This window comes from Macaca mulatta, chromosome 16 (assembly GCF_049350105.2).
Source record: "Macaca mulatta isolate MMU2019108-1 chromosome 16, T2T-MMU8v2.0, whole genome shotgun sequence".
NCBI lineage: Eukaryota > Metazoa > Chordata > Mammalia > Primates > Cercopithecidae > Macaca > Macaca mulatta.
The window spans coordinates 1,714,601-1,726,802 of record NC_133421.1 but is presented as its reverse complement, the minus strand read 5'-3'; the positions used below and the strand labels follow the sequence as shown (position 1 = coordinate 1,726,802).

General features: G+C 43.3%; 1 pseudogene across 1 annotated transcript; it reads left to right on the top strand.

Moving 5' to 3' along the window:
• Positions 1 to 2,328: 2,328 nt before the first annotated feature.
• LOC144335216 (uncharacterized) lies at positions 2,329 to 11,361 on the top strand (annotated as a pseudogene). The gene is made up of 4 exons (XR_013405860.1): positions 2,329 to 2,346; positions 5,961 to 6,087; positions 6,282 to 6,340; positions 6,766 to 11,361. The product of XR_013405860.1 is annotated as an uncharacterized LOC144335216 (transcript).
• Positions 11,362 to 12,202: the final 841 nt, after the last annotated feature.

Genomic DNA, 12,202 nt, shown 5'->3' with positions numbered 1-12,202 from the left:
GCACCAGAGACAGCCTGGGCAACCGAGGAAGACCCCGGTTTCTACCAAAAAAAAAAAAAAAAAAAAAAAAAAAAAATTAGCAAGGTGTGGTGTCGCTTGCCTGTAATCTCAGCTACTCCATGAGAAGTCAGACGAAACCTGCCACCAGAGACTGATTTTCTTCTAAAATGCTTTCTCCAAAATATTTTTAAAACAAAAGGGGGAAATTGGAAAGGAAAATATTTTGGGCCCCGCAAATCACTAAGATAAAGGGAAAAGTCAATCTGGGAATTGCTTAGGGCAAACCTGCCTCCCATTCTATTCAAAGTCATCCGCTGCTCGCTGAGAAGAATGCATATCTTATTGCCTCCTTTGGAAAGGCTCATCAGAAACTCAGAAGAATGCAACCGTTCCTCTCTCACCTGCCTGTGACCTGGAAGCCCCCTCCTGGCTTCGAGTTGACCCACTTTTGCTTCAGGTTGTACCGGATCAAACCAGTGTTCATCTTACATATGTTGATTGATGTCTCCTGTCTCCCTAAAATGTGTAAAACTGTCAGATACAGTTTTACAACTGTAAAGGTTTGGCATGTTAACGTTCTTGTGTTTTGTTCTCGAACTCAACTTTCTTGTTCTCCATGCCTCCTTGCCCTTAGTTACTGTAAACAACCTTCCCCCCGTCAGTTCTAATCAATCACTCACATCTGTTCCCTTGGTTACCTGCTCTGCACCCATTTCTCCCTTCCAAACCACACGTCCCACCGTTGTAACTCACGACTCCCTTCCCCCTTCCTTATTTGGGAAAGTGTTCACAAATAGCCAACAGGGTCAGTGTAGATCTTGAGGTCTGGCCCCAGCCCATGCCAGAGGTAAGGATTGCATTAGGAATAAAAACCCCTGCTTTTCTTTGTTCCGTGTGCTCTTGCGATTGTGATTGATGCGAGCAGCACGCTTCCACAGAGGTAAATTGCGTTGCTGAGAAAACTTTTGCTTAAGTGCTAGTTTCACTTTTCGTCACCGAGCATTTATCTCCAACAAAACCAAGCTGTGCTCTGACCACCTTAGGCAACTGTCATCAGGACACCCTGAGGCTGTGTCATGCACAAGCATCCCCAACCTTGGCAAAATAAACTTTCTAAATACTCTTTTCCCCAAATGCTCAGGGAGACTGATTTGAATAATCATAAAACTCCGAGGCTGCACTCCAGCCTGGGCGACAGAGCAAGACTCTGTTTCAGAAATAATAAAATGAAATGAAATGAAATAAAATAAAATAAAAATCAAATCTCCGGTCTCCCGCACAGCCGACTCTGCGTGAGTTACTCCTTCTCTATTGCTATTCCCCCGGTCTTGAGAAATCGGCTCTGTCTAGGTAGTGGGCAAGGTGAACCCACTGGGCAGTTACAGAATTGCCATTATATTGCTTGCAATTTTATATCTTATTACGCAAAATAGCCATAATCTTGTATACAAGGTTAAATGCGAATGTGCTCCTTGCGTGGTCAGATCCCAGCGCAGGAAGGATGCACGCCCTACAAACCGCTAGGCCAAAACGGTCATTCTGGCCTCATCCAGCCTCACGTGAGATCGCAATCTCCTGTCACTCAGGGCCTGAGGGGGCGGGGCCTGAAGCCCCAGACAATCAGGGACGCTGGGGTGGGGACCTGTCAGTCAGGCGCACCGCCGGAAAGGAGAGGGCGGCTTCCGGGATCCGGCTGGCGGGCGCTTTGTCTGGCCTTCGTCACCGTAGGCTCTTCCTGTGAGTCTCCGCTGCTACTTCCTGGCTCTGGGAGGCCCGGTGCCTCTGCAGCAGCCTCGGCCACCCTGTGACCTGCGGGTGTTGGGACATCCCTAGCTGACGCCGGGACACCCGGGAAGCCGAGGAACGGTGAGTGGACTGCGCCTGGCTTCCGGAAGTGGGGAAGAGGGCTGGGTGAAACCTGCTGGAACTAGCCATGGGCTGCGGAACCTGCGGACCGAGTCGCCGGGCGCAGCCGGGCCTCAGTCCCCTTAGTACAGGGCAGGGCGGCGCGGGCAGCGGGACCCCCGCGTCCTGTCTGTACCTGCGGGCGCCACTTCCGCCGGCCGGAGCCCTCTCCGGAAGCCCGCGCCTCCCCCACCCAGGTAGTGCGGTGACCACGAGAGGGTGATCCGGGAGAGCCCCGACTCGGTGTGCGGGGTTCCAGCGTGGGAGGAGCTGTGGTTCATGGAGCTTCCAGTCCCACCTTTCTCCACCTAAAATTAACCTGAGGCTTTGTTAAAACGTTAAACGGCGTGTTTGAGCAAACGCGATTCATAAACGGGTACCGCAGTCATGGTTTGTGGTTTGGGGTCCACGGGAGGGGCGTAAATGAGAGGCTTTGATAAGGTGAATGAGGAAGCAAACCATACATATATATACACACACTTATATATACATATATATACATATATATGTATATATATATTTTTTTCTTTTTTTTTGAGACGGAGTCTCACCCTGTCGCCAGGCTGGAGTGCAATGATGCAGTCTCAGCTCACTGCAACCTCTGACTCCTGGGTTCAAGCGATTCTCCGGCCTCAGCCTCCCAAGTAGCTGGGCTTATAGGCGCCACCACCACGTCCAGCTAATTTTTGTATGTTTAGTAGAGACAGGGTTTCGCCATGTTGGCTAGTTTGGTTTCGAACTCCTGACCTTAATTGATCACCCTCCTCGGCCTCCTAAAGCGCCGTGAGGCACCTTGGCCAAAATATTTTTCTGTTTCCAAACATTTTACATGAGAGGAAAGCGGAGAATAAATCATCTGACACTCTACTGTAAAAAAAATCTTTGTACCTCTCTTCTTTTCATCTTTCCTAAGTGTACATATTACCAAAATGTCTTTAGGTTGAGGTCCCCCCGTGAAAACTTGACAGGGTGTTGTGTCCTCAGCCACTCTCCTGTCTTTTCCTAGTCCTGGCATTTTAGAACTGTCTGGGGATGACCCAGGATACCCACAGTGGCCATGTCTATTGGAGGGTCTAGTGAGTATCAGCCCCCGGGGTCATCTCATCCCCAAGGACAGCCTGAGGTATGGGGTAGAGTCTCTCAGGGGAGCAGCTGGATGCTCTTGGCCTTAGAGGAATCTCCTGGTATAGTTTCATCTAAAATGGTGACCTCTTAGGGTCATTAAAATTTTAGGACATTAAAATTAATGGACAATACAATGTAATGTCATGAAAGTTAGGTCATTAAAATTATTCCTCCGGCCCGAGTTTTTATTCCTCGAAGACACATTGATGGTTTGCCAATTGGATGCTGATATTGAGAGGAAAAGGCAGAAATGATTTCTGCTCTCTAGCTTGTCTCAGACCTGTGAAGAGAGAAAAACCGTCCCAAAGGACAAGGAAAACCCACCCCAGAGAGGATGTGCAAGAACCTGAATATTAAAATGCACTTAAGGCACACAGGAGGACAAAGAGCACTGCCAGTGCCTCGTAGGTGGTCATTGAGTACTTTACTGAACAGGATGGGTGTCCTAAGGGATAGAATGGCCTGCCGTGACACTTAGAAAGGTCTGCGTTGGAGTCAGTACTGCCTCTCCCTGAGTTTGTTACCTTGAAAAGGCTTGTCCTCTTATTTGAGTTTCAGGTTTTCACTGACTGTAAGATACATTTTGTCAGTACAGCTTGAAAGATAAAAATACTATTTCCAAAGAGGTAGGGTAAAATGATGTATTTCATTTGCTAAAAATTCGTATTTATTTCTTCCCCAGAGTGAGTGTAGTAAGTTTTAAAGTTCTGTTCTTTTTAAGGGTAATTTCAAATGGAATTGTAGGACTTAGCTTTGTAAATGCTACTGGTGAAATAAAAGTGTGTTAGATAAATTGATGATTTATAAAGATTCACCAAAATGTCAGTTCCCCTCTTGTAGCTTGGTGAAGAATTTATGACAGTGGACACATGTGTATCCTCTTATCTGGGTGTCTGAGTGTTGTTTTTTGTTTTTTGGAGATGCTGTCTTGCTCTGTAGCCTGGCTAGAGTGCAGTGGCGCCATCTCTGCTTACTGCAACCTCCGCCTCCCGAGTTCAAGTGATTCTCCTGTGTCAGCCTCCCGAGGAACTGGGATTATAGGCACCCACCACCACACCCAGCTAATTTTCATATTTTTAGTAAACACAGGGTTTTAGGCCTGGCACGGTGGCTTCTGCCTGTAATCCCAGTCCTTTGGGAGGCCAAGGTGGTTGGATCACGAGGTCAGGAGTTCCAGAGCAGCCTGGCCAACATGGTGAAACCCTGTCTCTACTAAAAATACGAAAAAATTAGCTGAGCGTGGTGGCAGGCACCTGTAATCCCAGCTACTCGGGAGGCTGAGGCAAGAGAATTGCTTGAACCCAGGAGATGGAGGTTGCAGTGAGCCAAGATCTTGCCACTGCACCCCAGCCCAAGGGACAATGCGAGACTCCGTCTCAAAAACAAATAAACAAACAACAAAAAGACGGGATTTTTGCCATGTTGGCCAGACTGGTCTCAACCTCCTAACCTCAGGTGATCCCCTGCCTCAGCCTCCCAAGGTGCTGGGATTACAGGCGTGAGCCACGACGCCTGGCCCACTCTATTTTCCTTTTATCCCCTAAATTTTAATATGTTTGAGTTTGTCTGTTCCTTTATCACTTTTTTCTTACATAAAAAAAATTCTGCCTAATCCTTCATTAAAAAAAAATCTTCCTGTGACTTCTGAAAGTATTCTGGTTTTATCTTTTGTATTTGAATATATAATAAGATGATTATTGTTCATAGAATAGAGAAGAATGCAATGCATTTTCCCAAGTAGATGCCAGCCTGGTTTGCCTCATATTTTAAAGTGCATGTAATTTCTTTTTCTATTCTATAGTGCCTACTCTATCATTCCTCAACTTTCCATATAGATGCTGGGTCATTAAGACTTTTTTTTTCCTTTGGTCTGCTTGCTCATCTCTTTGCTAACACTGTGCTGTCCTGAATATTTTTGCTTGAAAATCTTAGAAGTATGTTAGACAAGCCATCACTCTTTTTTTAGATGACTAAAAATGATTAGACATTGGTCATTTTTACTGCATATGAAAGAGTAGTTTTCTTGCCTAAAACCACCTGATTTGGGAATTTATGTGGTTTCATAGGAATAGCATCTGGAAGTGGTGACATTAATGTCATTTTAAAAAGCATGTGTCCTATTTCCTCTTATTCCTTTCTGCCTTGATATTGTGCAATAGAAATTTGAAAAATTGTTGTATTAGTATTGTTAAATATCAATTATTGGTTTTATTTACTACTCAATTAAATTTAATAAGCCTATTCTCTCTTGGTGTAATCACGTGGAATGGGTTCACTTCCACAGTTAACAAGTGACAGCACATGTAAAATATTGTCTACCAGGGAAATTCATTGAACACTTAGTGTTCAGACTGTGTTTTTGTGTTTGGTTCCCTAAGCACCACTGCAGTGACACAAAATAATAGACTTTCAGCAGAAGAAGTTTTGGAAAATATACTGCATAAGCCATTTAGATGCAGTGAGTCATTCTTATTACTTGGGTTGGTGGAATCCCTCTCAAAATGTAAGTTCCTAATACAAACAAAGATTGAACTTTGCGAGCAGGTATTTTTAAGAATAAGTAGTCTCAGGACTGATAATATTAACTCACTTATGCACATCAGGTAGGACTTTAGTATGACAGGTACTAGAAATGTACAAAGTGAAGTTAAAAGGTAACTCCTAGCAGCATATCGTAATCTCATTCCCTGGATTCTCTAATGAGATGGGTGTTTCTACTTTGCTGTTGCCTTTTTGAATAGTTCAATTCTAGCATTAGTACTGCTGTGTGGGAGGGAGTATGTGTGAACAGAGTAAGAGTTGTGACAATCAAGTCATAGAATAAATGCTTGGAAATTTTAGAATCATGTAAACAGCTTATGAATTGAGTATACATTCCCAGTGCTCTCAGTCTCACTCATCCTTCTATCCACATATGTGGAATGTTTTAGGACTCCATGGCTTTTGAGGATGTGGCTGTGAACTTTACCCAGCAGGAATGGGCTTTGCTAGATTCTTCTCAGAAGAATCTCTACAGAGAAGTGATGCAGGAAACCTGCAGGAACCTGGCTTCTGTAGCTAAGAATGACAACACATTTCACTTAATTACAGAAGTATTTCCCTATCATCAGTGCTATTTGTGATTTGGAATGGGGCAAGGGAATGATTTGGTGAATAAATCAGGCATGGGCACTGTGTACAATGAACATGAAATCTAGTAATGTTTCTATAGTTTGAAATAATTCATGATAATTTTGTGCATCTGCATTTTAGGAAAAAACGGAAAGACCAGAATATTGAAGATCACTTCAAAAAACGGGAAAGATAGAAGATAATTTGCACCAAGAAGAGGAAATAAAGTCCTCTGAAGGAATCTTAGCGTGTCATGAATTTAAAAACAAGCAATCAAAGCAAATAAGAGTCACTTGAAATTCATTTCCTTTTAGAAAAATTTCACCCAAAATGTAACATACATCAGTGTAGCAGTCAGTGTTTGGAAAACAGTTTACTTGAAAATAGTACTACAAAATTGTATATGTGAATGTTACTATTTTGGTCATAGCCATGTAGGTGGTAGCTGTGTTTTCAGTAGTAGCCCATTTACTTTCAAATAATTCAGTCATGGCACAAAAACAAAAACAAAACAAAACAAAAATGCATTTTCCCTAGTATTGGTAGCAGTGTAAGTCGAAGACCTATGAATGAGTAGAAAGTTATTAAACCAACCAATAGTAATGTGCTTGTCATTTTTTTTACAGAAATCATATGGTACAGAGACTGTGTGAAAGCAAAGAAGGTAGTCAGTAGATACAAGCTGTCAGCCACATTCCAAATCTTGATCGGAATGAGAACATTTCTACTGGATTAAAACAATGTGAATGCAGTATTTGTGGAAAAGTCTTTGTACATCATTCCCTCCTTAATAGGCACATCCTAGCTCACTCAGGATACAAACCATATGGAGAGAAGCAATATAAATGTGAACAGTGTGGGAAACTCTTTGTTTCTGTTCCAGGTGTTAGAAGACACAGGATAATGCACAGTGGAAATCCAGCTTATAAATGTACGATATGTGGGAAAGCTTTTCATTTTCTCAATTCAGTTGAAAGACATCAGAGAACTCACACAGGAGAAAAACCCTATAAATGTAAACAATGTGGTAAAGCGTTCACTGTTTCCGGTTCTTGTCTAATACATGGACGAACTCACACTGGAGAGAAACCCTACGAATGTAAGGAATGTGGGAAAACACTCAGATTTTCTTGTTTTAAGATGCATGAAAGGACTCACACTGGAGAGAGATGTACCAAATGTGATAAAGCCTTCAGCTGTTCCACTTCCCTTCATGACCATGGAAGCATTCATACTGGAGAGAGACCCTATGAATGTAAACAATGTGGCAAAGCCTTTAGTTGTTTGAGTTCCCTTTGTAACCATAGAAGTACTCATACTGGAGAGAAACCCTATGAATGTAAACAATGTGACCAAGCCTTCAGTCGCCTCAGTTCCCTTCACCTCCACGAAAGAATTCATACTGGAGAAAAACCCTATGAATGTAAGAGATGCGGTAAAGCCTACACTCGTTCCAGTTACCTTATGCGCCACTAAAGAAGTCATGATATAGAGGTTGGGTGTAGTGACTCAGCCTATAATCCCAGCACTTTGGGAGGCCAAGGTGTGTGTATTGCTTGAGCCCAGTAGTTCATAACCAGCCTGGATTAAAACAATGTGAAACAACCTGGGCATCGTGATGAAACCCTGTCTCTACAAAAAATAAAATAAAGCCGGGCCCGGTGGCTCATGCCAGCTACTCGGGAGGCTGAGGCAGGAGAATGGCGTGAACCTGGGAGGCGGAGCTTGCAGTGAGCCGAGATCGCACCACTGCGCTCCAGCTTGGGCGACAGAAGCAGACTCCGTCTCAAAACAAAAACAAAGAAAATAATTAGCTGGGCATGGTGGCACATTTCAGTTGCCTTAGTTCTTTTTCAAGGACATAAAAGGCCACAGGGGCTTGGAGGGAAGCCCTGTGCATGCGGATCACGAGGTCAGGAGATCAAGACCATCCTGGCCAACATGGTGAAACCTCGTCTCTACTAAAAATACAAAAATAGCTGGGTGTGGTAGCATATGCTTGTAATCCCAGCTACTCAGGAGGCTGAGGCAGGAGAATCACTTGAACCCAGGAGGCGGAGGTTGCAGGGAGCTGAGATGGTGCCACTGCACTCCAGCCTGGCGACAGAGTGAGACTCCATCTCAAAAATAAATAAATAAATAAATAAAGCCCCTTGAATGTAAGAAATGTGGTAAAACATTTACTCTTTCCCATTCCCTCATAAACATGAAAGAGCTCACACTGCAGAGAAACCTAAAGAATGTAAGAAATGTGGTCAAGACTTCAGATTTTCCTGAAGATTTGGGAGGGGTCAGAGTGGAGAAAAGGTTTTGAATTTAAATTTATGGTAAGGCCTTCGGTTGTATTAGTTCTATTTGAAGACATCAGCTCATTCCTGAGAAAAACCCTATGAATGTCCAGAATGTTTGAGTGTTTCATTTCTCTCATACCCACTCAAGGACATATGAAAATGCACGCTGTAGCTGGCTGGACCTTGTAAATACAAGAACGTACACAGGATTAAAACTCTAATAGTTTAGAAACTGCAAGAATATTTTCAGTTTTAACATTTACTTGAAAGGCCGTGTGAAAACTCCCACAGGAAAGAAGTTCTATAAGTGAAGCTTTTCTAATTTGGAAAGCCTGATGCAAATTAATTATCGTGCAGTGCTTGAAAAAAATCTATGAAATGTTACACAAGTTACAAGTATATTGTTTTTATCAGTGGCCCATTCTTAAAGAGTCTTGAGTATGCATTTCACCTTATTTTGCGGGGAAACCTTGAGGTGAGAGTTCTGTAAATGTTCTTTAAGCAGTAGTACTTGAATTTCATAGATGATATTTTCTTCAGTTTGTTGGTAGAATTTTTGTCTATTCATTTGATAATGTGCTGGATTCATGGTTGAATTTGGATGTTTTTCTAATATGTAGGTAAGTTTAATTTTTTTATTTCATTATTATTTCTTTTTGAGACGGAACCTCACTCTGTTGCCCAGGCTAGAGTGCAGTGGTTCGATCTCGGCTCACTGCAACCTCCGCCCCCTGGGTTTAAGCGATTCTCCTGCCTTAGCCTTCCGAGTAGCTGGGACTACAGGTTAACGCCACTACATCCAGCTAATTCTTTGTATTTTTAGTAGAGACAGGGTTTCACCATGTTGGCTAGGCTGGTCTTGAACTCCTGACCTCATGATTTGCCCGCCTCGGCCTCCCAAAGTGCTGGGATTACAGGCATGAGCCACTGCGCCCGGTCAGGTAAGTTTCATTTGTATGTATTGTCCTGTGATTAATGGACCAGTGAATAATGATTGTGAATTCTTGGGATTCTCTTACTAGCCTCATTTGGCAAATTTTGATTATCCCTTGTCCATTATACACATCCCACCTATTTTTATTAAATGAAAAACTACTCTTGATGTAAAGATATTTATTTTTTGCTAATAATGAGTTGGTATTAATTCCTAAGTACATACAGTTTACCCAGGAGACGGAGCTTGCAGTGCGTCGAGATCACACCACCGCATTCCAGCAAGGGTGACAGAGCGAGATTCTGTGTCAAAAAAAAAAAAAAAAAAAAAAAAAAAGGAATATCCTCACTTTTTAAATGCTATACCACTCTCTACGCTCAAGTTAATCCCTGTTTGGGCCTGTGAGAGCTTACACCATCCTCCTGTATGTAATTAATAACTGATATCTGGCTTATCTGTTTAGTAATAGATGTTATATGTTTAACGGTGCCAGTAAACGTAGGGTGCTAATTCCTTCCTCACCAGTGGGGTGCATGAGACGCTATTGAAACAATTGGCAACACGAATGGAATGGACCAGCCCTCATGCAGGACACCAGCTCAACTTGACCTACCTGCTGTGGGCTGACTGTTCCGTAACACATCAGCAGTCACCTGGGTCAGAACCGTGAGCTGACGATGGGCGTTCCCTTTGGTCTGCACAGTGTTTTGTGGTCTTCAGGTGTTGTCATCTTCTTCCACACTAAAATGCTCTCATCTCCTAGACATCAATGTTTAACTGCACCCCAGCATGACCTTTGGCCTATGCTTAGCAGGCAGTTTTGAGGCCCTGGCTTATGAATGCACAAAAGCACAGCATGTAAGCCAACACATAAGTCCTAATTAGCAAGAATCAGGCTGTATGTCTGTAGTCCCTGCATCTGCTCTGGTCACCATCTCTGTGTGCTTAGGGCAGCCATGTGAACATTATTAATTATTTTACACTCCAAGACAATAGTTATTATGTAAGCAGAAGTAGTGGCCTTGTTTGTTTCTTGTGCTGCTGCTCCCCTTGCTGCTGTACCATACACCCTCCTGATGAGGTGTACATCTATGGTGTCTCATGGTTCAGGCACTGCTGAGTAAAGAAAATGGGAAGAAATAGTTTGATATTAGCCCCTACCGAAGCATATGAAGAAGCGTCTCAGCTGCTTTCATTGAAAAATTCCTGACCAGTGTGTGGGCTTTTCTTATCACTGCTGCTTATCAGCATGTCAAAAGTCTCATCTTCGGACTGCAAGTCTTGACGGCCTTAGTTATAGTGGCCTTACTGCATGTGGAGCTAACCCCAGGAAGATGGAGTGACACTCTCTGGAGGATTAGGTGGTCTCCTCCAATGTGGGTTGATGGGCTTCTGAACTCTTTCCTTTAACCATGCAGAGAGTCTACACTGCCAGTGATCTTGTGTCACAACTCTATAGATGTAGAAATTCAAAATATTCTGAAATAGTTTCCATTGAAAGGAAATAGAAAAGCAGTCTGGTGCCACGCTCCAGTTAAGAGAACTAGTAGATGGCTCACAAGAACACTCTGTCGCTACTGTCTGTGCCTCTGTCACAGAAAATATCCTGATCCTTCAGTTTTAAGGGTGCAGGGCCATTTTCTTCCCTTTCTTACTGGTAGTTCTCAAGATAACTGTATGGTATGCTGGGAAGGCAATATCCTGATAATCAAGTGACATTGGTCAGAACAGCCCAGCCTCTGTTATAGGCCCTGCTCGAAACGGAATTGCCTTTAACGCTTGTGTCCAGCAAACCACATCCTGGGAGAAAACCCAATGTGGGCTTATTTCTGGGGTCCCTCAGTTGTAGTGCAAGTGAAGCATTTATAGTCAAAACTCCATCCATCTGCTCTGGGTAGCCTTCCTGATCTTGTGGTAGTGGTTCATACTGAATCCTAGACTTCTGTTGTCTTTTGTTTGCTATTTGTAAGTAATAAATTCACTTCATGGAATTTATCTATGAATGTATTTGGCCTCATTGTACTCAGAAAAGTTGGTAGCCATTGCACAGTGAACCCGCTTCGTAATTGGTGAAAACACCTATGGCCCCCTTGTGCCACAGCAAGGAGGTTCATTCAGCCAAACATAAACTTCACGTTTATAAAACCCTATAGCACAATTATTACCATGTGGGAGGCCTTTAACAATGGTGATGCTGATTTGAAAAACTCTGAAGGAAGAAATTTACCCAAATGGGTTGGGTACATGGGAGTTCCTCCTAATTCCAAGAAACCCTTACTCCCCTCCACCTAAAAAGAGTGGAGAGGCCGGGTGCGGTGGCTCAGGCCTGTAATCCGAGCACTTTGGGAGGCCGAGGTGGGCAGATCACAAGGTCAGGGGTTCAAGACCAGCCTGACTAACATGGGGAAGGGCCATCTCTACTAAAAATACAAAAATTAGCTGGGCGTGGTGGCAGGCACCTGTAATCCCAGCTACTCGGGAGGCTGAGGCAGGAGAATCGCTTGAACCTGGGAGGCGGAGGTTACAGTGAGTCGAGACAATGCCACTGCACTCCAGCCTAGGTGACAGGGCAAGACTCCGTCTCAGGGGGGGAAAAAAAGTGGATAAGAACTGAAACAGGTTAAAAATTTCAACTAATTGGAAATGCAAGTTTACAAAAATAATATTTAAAATAAAAGGTTAAATGAGTGCTCATTGAATTTTATGCCTCCACAAAATAGGTTGTGAGTTAACTTCCACATTTATTGAAAGCCACCAAAGTTGGGAAGCCTCCGTGTCTGAAATTCACAGGTGGCTCAAATAAGAATTATACCTCGGGATACCCCAAAGTTTAAAT